The sequence below is a fragment of the Elaeis guineensis genome, chromosome 1, assembly GCF_000442705.2.
Source record: "Elaeis guineensis isolate ETL-2024a chromosome 1, EG11, whole genome shotgun sequence".
Classification (NCBI taxonomy): Eukaryota; Viridiplantae; Streptophyta; class Magnoliopsida; order Arecales; family Arecaceae; genus Elaeis; species Elaeis guineensis.
This window is the reverse complement of record NC_025993.2, coordinates 97,943,852-97,960,702: the sequence shown is the minus strand read 5'-3', so window position 1 is coordinate 97,960,702 and position 16,851 is coordinate 97,943,852.

Sequence of the window (16,851 nt, the reverse complement as noted above, 5' to 3'; positions counted from 1 at the left end):
TATGATAATTTTGCTATAGTTTTTTTCTATAAAATTAACAAAAATGATAGCTGAAGTAAGCACATTGATATAACGTAATTGGTTATCAGAGACAATATTAAGAGACAATAAGTGGCTATTCAACATATAAGTATTGAGTTAATGATAGCTGATCCTATGACTAAAGATTTACCGACTAAGTTGTTCAAGGATCATGTATGCCATATGGATCTTGTTGGCTCATTTTGAACTATTATTTTAGTTCTCTGACTATTGTATATATAGAAAACTAAAGATAAATCTCCAGCTCTACTTTCAATTTAAAAGCAGCTCTCCAAATATATTTTATATAAAAGTAACTATCCATTCCAAATATAAGTTAAAAGCAACTATCCATTTTGGCTGAAATTATCCTTATACCCTTATACCTTTATATCCTTTAAAATACTATAGTATTATATTATCATAATACAGTATTTTTTTACAATAAAATAGTATTACATTATATTAGTATAATATTTTTTTATAATAATGCAGTGTTACTTTGTTATATCATATTAGTATAGTATTTTTTTATAATAAGATATATTACATTATATCAATATAGTATTTTTTTTATAATAATATATTATTATTTTATTATATTATATTAGTATAGTATTATTTTACAATAAGATAGTATTACATTATCATAGTGTAGTATTTTTTTATTATAGTATTACTTTACAATAATACGGTGTTGCTTTATAATATTGTAGTATAACTTTATAATAGTGTAGTATTACTTTATAATAGTGTAGTGTTGCTTTTATTATAGTGCAGTATTATTTTATAATAGTATAGTGTTACTTTATAACTGCAAGAATAATTGGATCATTTCATCTCATTTGGGTTGCTTTTAAGTTATGTTTCAAATGGAGAGGATTTTTTATTTAAAAACTTAATTGGATAGCTTTTAAGTTTAAACTCAATTAGGTATTTCTCATTAATTTTCTCTTATATATATTTATAAATATATTTGATTATTTAATGACATGATATCTATTGTGCACATAAAATAATTTGTTATATACGAGATTATGATCCGTTTGCATTGATAAAGTTGGACCTTGAATGACTTATAAGAAGATCATTCGTAAAGTACCATGAGGCCTCAATTAAAAAGGATCATACATTATAATATATAGAAGGAAGTGCTCGCTTAGATAGCATGATAGTCATGATTTGTGTATGGAGAATTTCTATATGGGTAATAGTTGCACAACAGCTAATTAGCTAAGTGACAATAAAGTGATTATGGCCATACTATTATATTAACTATCACTTATAAGGATTATATGACAACATCATATGGGTCAAGTGAGAGAATGTTGGACATGTAACTATGTGGCCCATATATAAGAATTAGTTATTGGAGAACTTCAGGTGATATGTAACTACTCACTATTATTGATTATGCCTAAAGTAGTTTTCTTGATAGAAGGAAACCATTGATATTTTGGTTATCCGATAAAGATCCCTGGTATATATAGCTTATTTAAGCATGTGAGATCTATCGGTAAATGACTTTTACAAAGGCATATGTTGGAAGACTCCTCCTTCAAGTTTCTTTGTGGATAAACATTAATCAAATACTTAAACAATTATGATTGGAGGTACACTCCTTTAATATTTTTGTTGCATAAAATTATTTATTTAAGATTTTTTCATAGGTTTTGATGGAACAAGCATTTCCTACATCTTCTCTACACAGCAAGTTATCTATCTGTGCAAATCTTGATGATTGTTGTATTGTATAGAACCTTCTGAATATCTTTGATTTTCTATTTTCTTGTATTGTGGTCTTACTTGTTCCTTTTTGTAACCAAGTTGTGTACTCTCTAAAGTTGCAATCAAGGCCTATTGACTACCGAACAAAGGAAGTCTATGCCTTAGTTGAGATTGCAAGATTGCATTAAATATAGGTGAACATTTTGTTTGATGAAGTTGGGAGAGCTAGAGATGGAAGCACATATAACTGACCTAGAACTGTTAATTTATGTTATGATTATATGGAGATGGGGTTCAGTTGGACTTGCTTTGATATTAAAACTTAATTTCAACATCAGGAATGACTGCAAAATAGAATAGGTTCGGGTCAAGTCATGAAGTAGAAGATCCAAAATTGACTTAGAAATTAGACAAATCGTATCAGATCAGATTCAATAAACCTAGATCCGATCCAAAAAATGGAATAGATTTTAGAACTCGATCCAGCCCCATAGGTCCTTTAAAGTGAGTCGGATTGAGTTGAGTCATGGGTCAACCCAATTTATTTGCAGCCGCACTTCTGTGATCTTAAGAGAAACTAAGGTTTCGCATGCATCATTGATGTTCGACTTCTTGTGATGTCGATAATCTCTCTAGCCCCTCATGCTACTTTGCTCGATTCAACTACTCCTCCCCAATCTCCTACCTCATTGATGATGTCTTTGACTTCTAATTTGGGTCGGTCCTCTCCTATCAACCCTGGCTCGACCTCTCCATCACTTTAAAGCTCGATGTATGCACCTTCTCACAAATCATAACTCCTCAACGCAGCATTCCCAATTTGGTCATTGTGAATCGCCTTGTTGCTATCCATTGATTTCTTAATAGGTGGGCCATGGGTCTGGTCTAGCCAGCTAATGCTGATGTATGCCACTATCCCTAGGGATGCCATGGACTATATATCAAAGGTGGGTGTGATGGAGGCTTTTCAATGAGCATTCCAGCAATAGGCAAGGGTGATATCGATGAGGTTCAAGAGGATGATAGAGTACGATGTGACGGATATAAAGAGGCAAGAGGGGGAGGGGGTTTTACAATAGAAATCATAGGGATGGGGAGTTGTTCAATGAGGTTCTGGCCCATGCATGCCTTCTTGCTGGAGAGTAGGCTGCTCCACCTCAGCATGGCGAAGTGATGGGTGGAGGACTTTGGGGTGGAGGGGTCGAATATATTGGACTCTAGTTGAAGTGGAATACTAATTTGGTGGACCAGTCCAACCAATAATTTCTTATAAGAATAGAGGTCGTAGAAATAAGAATTTCCCTTTTTTTGCACAAATTCACTACTGGATTGTGTAGCAATTGCTTCAAGATCTATGTAGATGCCTACATGGATGAATGGAATAGTTCAAAATATTCTTAAAGTATGCAGGATTCAATCCAATAATCAACATCATCAAAGATATCAGTCATTCTTTCATGTGAAAGATACCACCCAAACCATGAGGGAAGAAAGATGTCAGTGAGGATCTCGAATGGTGATCGCAGTTGGTTTAGTGTGCATATAACACTAGTTTGAGAAATTATGGTTAGAACAGTTCTATCATGTGGACTTTGGATCATCCAATAAAATAACACCATATTATTCAATAAAATTTAAAAAATCCAATAAAAGTTGGATTGAAAATGACTAACCATATACTTTATTTCTATTTGTACTTTTCAATTAAGCAGGAAGTTTTAAATTTTGAATCACTAGATGATAGTGATGTTTTATTGGATGGCTCAAAGTCCATGGTAGAATAGTTCTAACCAATAATTTCTCCACAAGTATAGCCCACTTGTTTCCAACCCAAACGTGTCCATAAGGTGGTTGGCTGAACCTTGAAAAACCAACCAATCACCAACTACCATATTGTACAAGGAATTGACCAGGGGCTGCATAGAGGATCGGCAACAGCAAGGTAGATAGGAAGAAGGATGCACAAAAGTAGGGAGACGGGGAACATGGGCAAGTCCTAGAAATAAAAGAAAAGAAGTGCAAATAGCAGACACTTCTTCAGCTAGACTAGTGCATTTTCTTCTAGGTCTCAAGGCTGGCTTCAAACAACCCTTATTAGTCTTTGATGAATTATTCTATATGTTATCTCTCAAATTTTAGTCTAATAGGAGATACCTTTTGACAATTGGATGCTAACTAACAACTTTCTGCAATTTTTATTAGTCAGACATCACATGAATCATATCATAACACCACATTAGATTTTGGAAAAGAAATGCAGTAGATCACACATTTTTCCCCTTAGTTATAACAGGTCATACTTTGTAAGGAACTTCATGTGCCCTCTAGTGAATTGCAATTGGCACTTGTTAACACCCATTTCAGTATTTCAATGAATACGAATTGAAACATCATTTTATCCGAGGATGGAATTGTTTGGAAGTGTATAAGCAACAAATTTAATAACAAGCAAGGAATTTCACAAGCAATATAACATTTTACATAGAGCCTCATTGTTTACCATCCAAGGGAAGAGGATGTGTGTCATAAGGAATTTCCTATTGCTTTTCTCTTTTCCTTAGGTAGAGCCTGACTCCTCCCTTTTCTGGAAAAAAAAAATTCCCATCATTAATCACTAAAATTTCATCATCATTATCATCATCATTATTACTACTACTTCTACTATTATTATTATTGTTTGAATTGACCTGATTAAGGTCCCTTCCTCATGGAAGCAACACATGTCTTGAGGGGCAAGAATAATAAATGATAACATCGACTAATATATATGTTCATACTTCAATATAATTGTTTTCATTTTTTTTTTAAGAGTTCACCAAATTATAAAGATACTTATTTCTTAGTTTGAATGTTCATTAGTGCTCTTCAATTCTGTCATCCAAAAAATTATAGCATGCATCAATGTGGCCATATACACCGCCAATGACCAAGGTGTATTGTTGTGGACCAATAACCGAGATTAATGTAGGATAAATGGGACCCATGCTAACCTGTCTTGATGATTGGTGGAATGTGCCAGCATGATAATATATATAGTGCATGCAATAATTTCTCCTTTCATCTATCATGCACAAATCTAGCAATAGTCCGCGATCATACAAGTTTGAGGGGGTACATCTGATGCTTTTTCTCACCATTAGCTATTTCCCAATACATAAAAGGTATATGAATTTGAGACTCGGCTTCTCCTCTTCAAATATGAAGTTAATTAAGGGGCATGGAATATTTTTTTGTCTGATGATTATAAAAATTCACACCAAATCTTTCTCCATACCCTATCCCAATTTTTCAATACACGTATATCTTTCATGAGCAAAATTACTAGATCTTGCACCTCAATATAATATGACTTTAAAGAAAAGGAAAAAAAAAGTGCTTTGTCATGCCCCTAGGCATACATGAAAAGTTTCTTGGACTAAATTAATACTAGCTTCCGTTCCTTCTGTGTGAGTCTAAAGAAAGAGGGGCATGAGCGGATGGCTCCCCGTCCCTCCCATACCTCAGCTTCTACCTCCATCCATCCCCACCGCCCTCCCCCTCCTACCTCCCATCGCCCTCTGTCAACCCATCTCACTGAGCACTCCAAAAGCCTTAACCGACACCTTTCTAAAAATTCTTCCTCTAATGTAAACACAAACCACAGCTTCCCATCATTCAATCCCCATAGCTCTCATTTGAACAAACACTCTCACATCAAGCATGCACCACCCATCTAGGACTTCCTCTTGCACACAAAACTCCCTTAATAGGAGCCAACCTCACACCTTTAGGAGACTCCTAGGAGAGAAGAAGATTGACAGGGGCCACCAAAAGCTACATAGCAAAAGGAGTACTTGGTCCTCTCCCCTCCATTCCCATGCTGAAAGCTTCACACCAGCTTTCTTATCCAAAACCACCACAGTTTCTCAAAGCACAGATTCCTCCATAGAATGGGAAATGGATCAATGTCAGAGCAAGAAAGCAAAGACGACTTCGACAGTATGGGAGCTATTTGGGTTTAGATAGAGAGATGCAAGTAAATGCTAGCATGCTTCATGCTCGACGTCGAATGACTCGTACATATGCTGAAGCTGTCAAAGGTCAACCATCAAGTAAGGCTTGCCATTCTTTCCATTCGGCTGAAGGTATGGGCACACTACCTACAACCTCTCACAACTCTCTTACTTCTACTCACCTCCCTCCTCTATTTAAAGGTCAGGACTATTTTTGGTGTGGAGAAGCAGATCATTTGAAAAGGATTTGCCGAAACCCAGTTAAATGCTTCTGGTGTCTCAGATTTGGTCACACATACAGATCCTATAAGCTTGATTTAACATCCACATATAGGATAAATATCAACACAATCCCACCCCACATACTCAGACCAAGGTCGACCCTCTATAAATACCAAACTCCATCTACACCAAATCGTTCATCACCAACGTTGGCAGTGTAACCTAGTGCACAATCCCCCAACTCAGTAATGGCTTTTTCCACCAACAATGGACCCAGGGTCAAGGCATTCTTGTCTGACTTTGCAGAAATGGTAGACATATCTACATATTTGGATAGAGCGGCATTTGTTGAGTCCTTTGGTCAACCAATAAAGGTCGACGACGTTGCCACCACTCTTGCCCAGAAGATCAAGGTCCCAAGCTCATGGACGACTATAAAACTATCTAGTGAGAACAAGTACTTTGTCTCTTGTCCATCTAGAGAAGTTGTGCAAAGGCTTAAGGCTATGGGTCACATCAGTGGGGATGGATTTTTCTTGATGGTAAACCATTGGGATCAATTTAGAGGGGGCAGACCTCATAATCTGAGGTTTAAAGTCTATGCAAGCCTCCTAGCCTTCTCCTCTCCTGTTGGAGTCCAGAAACTGTTGCAAAGGTGATTGCCAGATTCGGAGTACCGTGTCGACCTAGCCGATCTAGCACCAGATGGGAGAACCTCACAAACTTTGATATGCAGTTTTACTGTGAGGTTCTATCATCCATACTAGAGATGATTGAAGTAACAGTGGGGCCACGCACATATGATGTCAAGTTAGTTGTTAGCTCTGTTTTGCCTCAAGAATCTTCAGTGTGTGATTCATCATCTTCCCAAGAGAATGATCATGTTCATATGGGGGATAGTGAATGGGACTATTGGTTCGGCCATCCCAATCTAAACCAGCAAGCTGGTAGTGATCGGTTCAATCTACACCATACAGTTTGCAACTCACTGAAGCAAATGAATCATAGTGGCTGTGGAGAGAATACCACTGGCGAGCTAGCATGGCCTATACCTATGGCACTACTCTTGCACCAACTTTCTAACTCTCCCTGCGTCACAGCATCTCTACCTATCCTAAACTTAACCTAGACAGTGAACTACCACATCACTACCCACTTCCCAAGTTCATGCACGTTATAATCATAAATCTATCACTTTATACGTCATCACCTAATTTGAATGCCATCTCCAAGTGCTTGTTCTTTCTTTACCATTCCTTAGATCGAAGTTCAAATTCAAATTCAACTCCCACCATGCCAATCAACCTTCCGTACCTTGGAGCACCTACCGTCGATCCCAAAAACTTTTTCGAGCCACCCACTTGCTCACCTGACAAGACTCCTAAAGCAACCTTGATGATACTACCTCCCACCAGCATCAATAAGAGGACTGTCCCTATACCCGAAAATCACAAGCCCGTTCCAGTAGTTAAAATATTCTCCACCCTCAGGGCCTTGTTATCCCCTAATAATGATAATGTTTCATTATGTGATAGAACTCCAACTAGCTTCCATGAGGTCAAGAGGAGCCTTCGACTGCAAAAAAAGAAACTCAAAGCATTGGGAATAGAAGAACCTTGCTTAAAGGAAGAAGATATACTTTTCATCAACTCCCTAACATCTGGTGATATTGTAAAGCTAGGAAAACAATGTGGTTTTATACTTTCTAAAGAAGGACTACACTCCTCTATTCTCAAACTCAAAAAAATGGAGATGCGCTGGTGCAGAAGAAACATGAACTATGTTGCAGTCTAAATTAAAGGTGGTCCACACTAAATAAAAGGTGGTCCACACTATTTTTTCTAAATTAAAAAAAAAAGATCTGTTGTTTTCTTTCCAGCAATAGGGCCTCTTATAATTTGATAATTTAGCATCATTTTCATGTGTTCTGCCAACTTCTACCAATAGGACTATTTGTTTCATGCTAACTCATCAGTATGTATTTTCCCTTTCCATAAAACACTTGCTTGTCCTTGCATTTGCAAATGAGTTCAAGACAGGCCAATTATTGTGCGGTTGGAGCTTGGCTTGGTTACACCAAAAGGATGTTCAACTGGACAGAGTTGGATTTTGAAATGGAAACGAGAATGGAAAAGAGTTGGATTCTATTTAATTTTTATTTTTTTAAAGATAAATGAGATTAGTGAGCCATTTATTATATCAATTTATATTAAAAAATGAAAGAGTTACAAGGTTAGTGAGCCATTTATTATATCAATTTACATTAAAAAATGAAAGAGTTACAAGGTTGGAGTGGGAAAAGATACATGGGTACGTCCCACTGAGGAAAAATAACACATGGACAAGAAGTGATCCGAGGTTGTGTATAGGAGAATAATATGAGTTCTAAGGTGTGAGGAGGTAATGGTTGTCGTAGAGAGGGAGTTAAACACTAACTTCTGAACCTGCCTCGGTTCAGGAAGAAAGAAGCCTGAACGGTAAAATTTGTGTGGAGGTTAAAGGATGGTCCATGCAGCCGTTAAAATGAATGTGTGAGTCGCTTAAACATTTCCGAGAAAGGCTGAGAGCTGAAAATTCAAGAATGTTTTTTTTTTCTCCAAGAGTGCCACAAGTCCATTGAGTCGCTCGAAAATTCAAGAATGTTGCAGCTTCAAAGTAGTATTTGCCATATTTCCTTTGAATATGAGCACAGAAACATGAGATGATCTCGTCTCACAGGCGTTATAGCACAGCGTGCATCTGCTTGGTCCGGAGAAACCTATTTAATTTGAGAGGAGGTTGATTTCCATTCTGGTTCCAAGGAAGATAAGAATGACCCAATCCTCCAAAATTCAATCCAAACTTTTCTCTAGTATTTCAAGCTTATTCCCATTCTGATTTGAATCACATACCAAATACATCCAGACATATCGCTATTCTAATTTTCATTTCAATCCATTTCAATTTCAATCATGAACCAAATGCACCACAACAGTTCTCCGATTTTGCTTGGATGCTAACCACCTCAAGTTGAGATCATACCATTACAGCCTACCAAAAATTAACCGTTATGGCAATCCGTTCGTTTATTACATGATCTTCTGAAAAACAGTTTGAGTTTCTTGGACCCCGCTAAATTCTAACTTGAGCGAAAGTTATTCGCCAATCATTTGTCGCTTCAATTCAGTTCAAACTTCTTTTCCCTGCTTTATTTGAATTATTCAAAGTGCAGATGCATCTGCTCTACTAAAAGTCAAATCATTTTCCCTTGTCAAAAGAGAAAGTCATATGATTTTGTCCTAAAAGAATTTACCGAATGTTGCTATAGATTCTTGATTTGGACCAGAGTTGCTAGAGTATGGTGACGTCCGATAGAGATGATTATGATTGGATCTACAAAATAGATCTCCGACCGAGGTGATTCCGACAGAAACTCTCCCTCTCAAGTCAGAAATCTAAAATAAATTGGAAGGAGCGTATGTGAGAGTTTTTTCATACCTTTGGAGGCCTCTGATTACTTTTATTTATAAAGGTCAAAGCCATGAGTAAGAAGAGTGGCCGGAGACCTTTTTGCCGTATCCTCAAAATTCTCGTTCTAATTTTTCATGGACTTGGTGGTGGCGTCAACTCACTTGGTATGTAGCCAGCCACTTTCATTAATAGCCCCAGTCAGAATTCTTGGGGAATAACGGTTGATGTAACCTTATCCTATGCATGGCTAGCTATTTTCTTTAATGACCATGATTTGAGTATCTAGGATTTGAAGATTTGACGTGATTTTTTTCTGTCCGTGGTTAGCTGCTTTCCTTGATAACTTGATTTGAAAGAGCCATATGGGAGCTCCCTATTGATCTTGTTGAGCATAGCAACCGAAGTTGGGAGTAGAGGAAGTGTGGCATGAAGGCCAACCATTTTTATGTCAGAGATAAGAGCTGAGAGTGGGCAACTAGGTCGGAGCTGACGTGGGGGTCGACACCTTCCACGGATCAATGTCCGATATCCAAACATTATTTTGATGATGTGAGCAACGGCCATCATGTAGATCGACAGTCTGATGCATTTAAAGAGGGGTTGGCCATCGATGCTAGGGTCAGTAGCTCAAGTAATGGTCAGTGGTAGATGTGAAGGTCGGTGGCCGATGCATAAGTTGGCCATGATAGGGGTTTGGTCATCTTCAGGCTGGGTGCCGGAGTCCTATCCATAACATATGCCCACCAAATCCTTAGTTTGAGTAGGAGTCAAGCATAAAGAGTACGAACTACTTTGAGTCCACCAAAAACATATGTGAAGCTCTCATTCTTTGGGCAAATGGCACATCTGCAGCCTTCGAATAGTCGCATCAGGAAGTTGGTAGGGTTTATGAAGGGACATCAAGTGAAGGGTTGTCAATTAGTGACTATTTAAGATTTGGCTAGATTCGAAGCGTCATGCATGCCTTTAGAGACGTGCCTATAAATGCACTCCTAGGAGGAATGATTTTGGCTGATTTGGTTTCGCCACATGGCAATCTAGTAGCTTGGGTCAAATCGATGTAGGATCACGGGCCATCCATGGCCTTTATTAATGGGGGTGCTTTCTTCCTCTTTTTCTCTTCCTCATTGTTTTTTCTGAGCCTTCCCCCTCCTTGAGACAGCAGCACCCTTTGAGAAGGTCCAAAGCTCTACCAGCAAGTCTACTCTTAGGCTTACATATTGGTCTTTTAGAGTCTTTCCTCGGCCATTCTTCAGCCCATCTTTGCTTTTCTATGTGCCTGTTCGTTCCTTTTGTCTCGGTGTTTCTTTCCTTTGCTTCTCCTTTTTTTTTTTTTAAGTTTAGCATCATCTGTTAGCCTTAAGATGGGTAGGTCGGGTAAAGTAGTGGTAAGAGAGCCTTCCAAATCTCCCTCGGGAGGTGATCTTAGGGATGCTGGTGTTGGGCATGGAGGTGAGAGCTTCATGCCTAGTAAGTTTTGCTCCATTATAGACTCGGAGGACCTTAGTATATTTAGGGCCCAGTTTGGCATTCCTCCTGAGTTTGACTTAGAGCTACCGAATCCACCTAGTAGAATATGCAATCCTCTCTAGTCAGCTCGCTCTGTATGAGGAGTCGTTCCTAGCTGGTCTTAGGCTCTCCCTTCATTCTTTCGTTGTAGAATTTTTCTTTACTTTTGGTATGGCCTTGGAATTCGAGGTTTGGGGCATGCATGTGTGTTTCAATATTTTATTTTTTAAACACCACAGTGGAATACAAGATTAAAATATTTTTAATCTGAATTATGCATGTATAAAAATATAAAACCACAAGGATCTAATTCATGTACTGAAATTGACATATGCTGAAATTCAGATTGTGATCAAATCGCTTGTTTCGCAATCTCTTTCTTCAAATCTGGATCTAAAAGAGAAGAGATTTTCTTTTAGCTACACAAGTGTCCAGTCTCTATAGATATCCACTCAGGATCAGTCTAGAACAGTCCTTTTCAAGTTGAATTTTCTTCTCTAAGAAAATTCAGTCTGTTGAATCTGAATGAAGCTTAAATCGTGATCAACACTTGATCTCTTTGTTTGATCTTCTTCTTCTTTTCTTCTTTTGCTCTTCTCCCTTGCTTTGTGTTGCTACCAAATATCAGAAACCAGCAAGGAGGGGATGCCCAACAGCTTGGGTGTGGAAGAGAACTGGGATGCCCCAAAGGGTGGGGTGTATGGGATGCCAAGGGAGAAGAGAGAGGAAGAGGAAGAAAGGGTGTGGGGAGTGATACGATCGCGATGTTGTCGTTAGGACACCATGATTATCAATCAAATTTTGACTTTAATAAAAATTAAAAATACGTAGAAAGTAGTGAGTCGGGTCGAATCCACAAAGAAGGCAGGATTTTGATTTGAAATATTTGATTTTGTAAAAAGAAAATAAAATTTTAGAAAAAATAATTTAAGTCAAAAAATAAAAATTAAAAGTATGAAAAATAAATCAGATACTAAGATCTACTAACTAGATCCTAGCATCTACTTACAATAAAATAAATAATAAAAATTTAAAGAGCATAAAAATAAATTGGTACTAAAATCTACTAATTAGATCTTAGCATCTATGTGCAAAAAAATAAAAGACAAGAATTTAAAGTGCGAAAAAATAAATTTTTCATTAACTAGAATTGAAAATCAAGTACAAAAAATTTAAAAATAATAATAAAATAAAATAAAAATAAACTATAATAAGGATCTGAAGTTAATCAGCCCAGCCTCATCGAAAAGATGGTTGATGACTTCTCCACCTTTCATCGTACTCCGTAGAGCGAACCAATTTTTCTCTTTCTTTTTTTTGAGTCTCTAAAGCTATTTTATTTTATTTTTTATTTTTTTCTCATTTTCTACTGATTGTTTCTGCTCTCAAAGCTTATTTTCGGATCTTCTATTTATAGATAAATTTTTCATAATTTTTTGGTAGGAAAAGGAACCTTAAAATCTTTAGAAATCATATTAATCCCTTTAGAAATATTTTTAGCCATCAGATGAGGCTTGGACTGCCCAGATCTGATCAAAATCCATAGTTTTAATCCTTCTCTCAGTTGAATTCATTCTCAGCCATCCGATTTGGGTTCTGATGAAGTTCTGGCCATCAGATCGTGCAAAAGATCTCCTATTTAAAGTCAGAAATATTCTCAGCCATTCGATCACTTGATGGATCACTTTTGGGCCATCGGATCGTGTAAAAACTTTTTTATAAATCGATAATGGATACTGACCATCGGATTTGGGTCGAGATGAATGTCAGCCATTGGATCGTGTCCAAAATCTTTCTCTCACTGTAAGCCGCATCTGTGGACCATGTGAAGTTTCTGATGAACCACGCCCTGATTTTGTGGACTGATCGATCGGTCCACCGTGTATCAGAGGCTATAAAAATTATTTTTTAGGATATTTTGGTTCTGTTTTTGCTTCGATTTTTATCTAAAAAATAAAAAAAAATATACGTTAAATTTTTTAAAAATTTTTCATCATTTTGGTACTTAAATTGCTCAATTGAATTAACATCTATTTTTCATAAATATGTTCTAATTTTATTTTTTTTAAAATTATTTATTTTTATAAAAAAATTTAATTTATTCATAAAATTAGATTTTTAAGAAGATATTAGCACCATAAATTATCAAAAATATCTACACTAAATATAAAAATATACTATTTATCATACTCTTCAACTTGAACTTTGCTTATCCTCGAGTAAAGAAAAAATTTAGAACCAAGTACTATTTAACTTAAAATCTTAAATTTCACTAAATAATTTTCAAAAGGGCCATTGATGTTCAGTAGAGTATAAATGAGGTATGTCATTGGGATATTAATACTAGTTAATATAAGAATTAAACTAAGAATACTAAATTTTTTCTGAACTTTTCTAAATTATCCCTACCTTTATCTCCAAATCATTAACCTTCATATAGACAAGTATATTGTTACTTCCATCCTTCATTTATTGATTAATTTTTTTTTCTTTTTTATTTAACGTTGTACTACTATTGAGTGTCTTAACCCCTTAAGCTTTTTATTTGACCCATGTAGCGAGTTTTCAGCCAGTAACTTTTGAACCAGATGGCTTTAGGGTACTAGGTATAGAATGCCCCTCGGCACTAGGTATAGAATACCTCTTGGACCTACTTGCTCGAATCAAATAGGCTACGAGTTAAAACTAGCTTTACAACAAAGCTTCTTTGCCCTTCATACTTTTTGACACCCAATTCAATGCTTGCTTAGGCAAAGAGACCTAGTTACTCAGTATGAAATATTTGAAAATACTTTTTTTTTTAATTTAAATATATGAAGAAATATATAGTTACTCTATATAAGTCCATAGAAAGTAAACTCTTCTTTGATGCTGGTAGAAAAATTTAGAAATACTCAAAAAAATTATTTAAGTTCTAAACTTAACTTTTTATTGAGTTTTCTTAATACTTGATCCTTTAATATATCACAAACTCTCTAGTCTGTACATCAATTTTCTTTTAAAAATAGTTAGTTTAACTTGATTCTTTAGTATAATCAGATGCTTAAATACTAAATACTAACTTACTTGAGGACTTTAAAAATTTAAAATTTTTTATTATTTTTTCCTCCAACTTAATCGACATTGTCCTCAATGGAGTAGAAAAAATGAAGGGTACATGCAAAGAGAAAGAAAAAGAGAGATGGCACCTGATCCAAAAATCTTTTTCAAAATTGATCCTTCCCCCAACTTAGCCAAGATTATCTTTAGATCCCTACAAAAGATACTAAGTAAGACTTGATTGACCTAAACAAAATACAAAAGATAGCAAAAAGTATAAAACTAAAAATTAAAAACTGGGTTGCCTCTCAGGAAGCGCTAAGTTTACCATCTTCAGCCAGACCATGCTGATTCTCTTATCTATCCCGTATCGAATATTGGATTGATAAATTTCAATGGATTTGAATTACCAATCTTAGAAAGATGGTCTATAATAAATTTTAATATTTTATTATCAATCTTTAAAAAATAGTTCACATCTCCGTTCTTAATTTTAGAAAGATAGTTCATAAACCTATTCACAGACCCTTGTTTATCGAGAATTTCTCCTATTTGTTCTTCTAAAATGCTTATGAATTGAGTTTTTAGTTTAGGAGTTAAGTTCGAGGTAATGGGTACTGAAAGGATGTCATTTGATTCTAAACATATATTCTCAAGTGTGATCAAAGATGACTTTAGTTTTGGAAGAGGTGGTAATTCTAAAGTGGAAGAACTGGCTTCTAAGTCTGAAGAAAATGAGACTCTTGATGGATATATCTTGGATAACTTATCCGCTCTCTTCTCTTTGTCACTTAGATCAATATCAGTACTGGGCTCTGGTTCTTCTATTGGGCTAGCCTCAGTACTAATCTCCTCTTCTAAATTTTCTTTTAGGATAGCATCAGTACTAGCCTCTTTCACCTGGTCTTGGTATGAGTCCTTAAGAATTTTATTACTTTTAAGCTCAGAAATTATTTTATCATTTTCAAATTGAGGATTCTTAGGTGGTATATTGGATTAATGACTAGATCCAGGTGGTTGGTGGATAGATGGGTCATTTTTAAAATTCAATATTGGTTCATTTGGCAATTGCTCTAGTTCTATCCTCATGGTAGATTCAGTTAATTGATCTATTTGTGCTTCTAACCTAGCGAGAGATTGCTGTTGGGTCATGATCATTTGTTGAAGTTGGCTAAATCTATCGTCGGCTAGATTGATCTGTTGAGGAGGTGGGTATAACAGCTGATTGTAATAGGATGGCTGGATAGGCTGACTAGGCTGACCACTATTATAGGCATAATTTTGGTATTGGGGCTTATTCTGAAAGTTTTACACCGAAAAAATTTAGGTCTGAGCCTGAGTCTGTTGGGATCTCCAAGAAAAATTAGGGTGGTGTTGCTCCTTGGATTGATTTTGATGATTACAAAGCATTTGAAGGGGTTACTAATGATTTTCACTAAAAAAAAGACTTATTGCATTTCAGGGGCAAAATCATAATTTTACCAAATCCTGATTTGATAGCATCAAGAGCAAGAACAGAAAATTTGTGATCCATTGGAGAAAATTTTATAATTTTTGATGTATATTTTGAAAGATATTCATGTTTGTAAAATTGAGTCGACCCCATGAGTCGACTCATGGCACAAAAGGCTGATTGGCACGTAGAATTTTTTGGCTGGCACAGTCTGTGAGTCGACCCCATGGGTCGACCCCTAGGCATGAGTTGACCCCATGAGTCGACCTCTGCTATTTTTAGGCTAAAATTATAGAACCATTATTTTTTGATGTTTTCCACAGAGGTCGACCCATGAGTCGACTCATGAGCATGAGTCGACCCCATGAGTCGACCCTTGTGATAGGAAAGTTTCGTAACGGCTAGTTTTTAACCCATTTTAAGTATATTTAATGCTCATTTAATGTGGTCTAACGGCTCTATTTCAGTCCAGATTACTCTCTACCATTCTTAAAAATTATAAAAGGAACAAAAAAGTAGGAATCAACAAGAAGAAAGATTTTGAAAAGAGAATTTCAAGCATACTTTTCAGCCCTAAGCAAGAGTCCACTCAAAGCATTCAAGAAGCTTTTAATTCAAGCTCACCAACTCCTCAAGTGCTCATTCAAGTCTCCAACCACCTTGAGAAAATCAGAAAGAGGGTTCTTCTATTTGAGTAAAGTGTATTTAAAGTCTCATTCGCTCATTAAAGGAGCTTCTATTATATTTTCTGTGCTATTAATTGTAACACTCCTTTTGAGTTATTGTTTTTATTTTGGAAGGGATCCAAAATGTGGAAAGGTTAATCCGAATCTTGAATCGGATTGTATTGGGTTGGTTTGTTCCCAAAAAATAAGTGGACTAGCTTGGGATAGCTAGAGTCGGAGGTTCCGACGAGTGTATTCAAGTTGAATACAAGTTAGTTGATTGAAATTTTCAAGTAGGAGCTTGGGGAGTGGATGTAGGTGCAAGGTTGGCATCGAACCACTATAAATCCTCTTGTTTGTGTCGTGCTTAATTGCTCTCATTTTAGAATTTCTTTATTCTCTTGTATTCTTGCATTTAACCATTAGCTTTGAATCAACTATACTCTCCTTATTTATCTTACTATTGTTAAATAATCTTTATAAGGTATAAGTTGAGTTTAAAATTTTTAGAAACCCAATTCACCCCCCCTCTTGGGTTGCATAGCTGGACAACAAGTGGTATCAGAGCTCGGTGCTCTAGCCCTACTTTGATCTAACCAATCAAAGAGCTAAAGATCTATGGCAACTCAAGTTGACACTTCTCTAGTCGAGGGGCAGTCCACTAACCGACCTCCACTTTTCAATGGGTCTAACTATACCTATTGGAAAGCTCAGACGAAAATCTTTATTCAAGCACTCGACTATGATATGTGGAGTATCATAGTAAACGGCC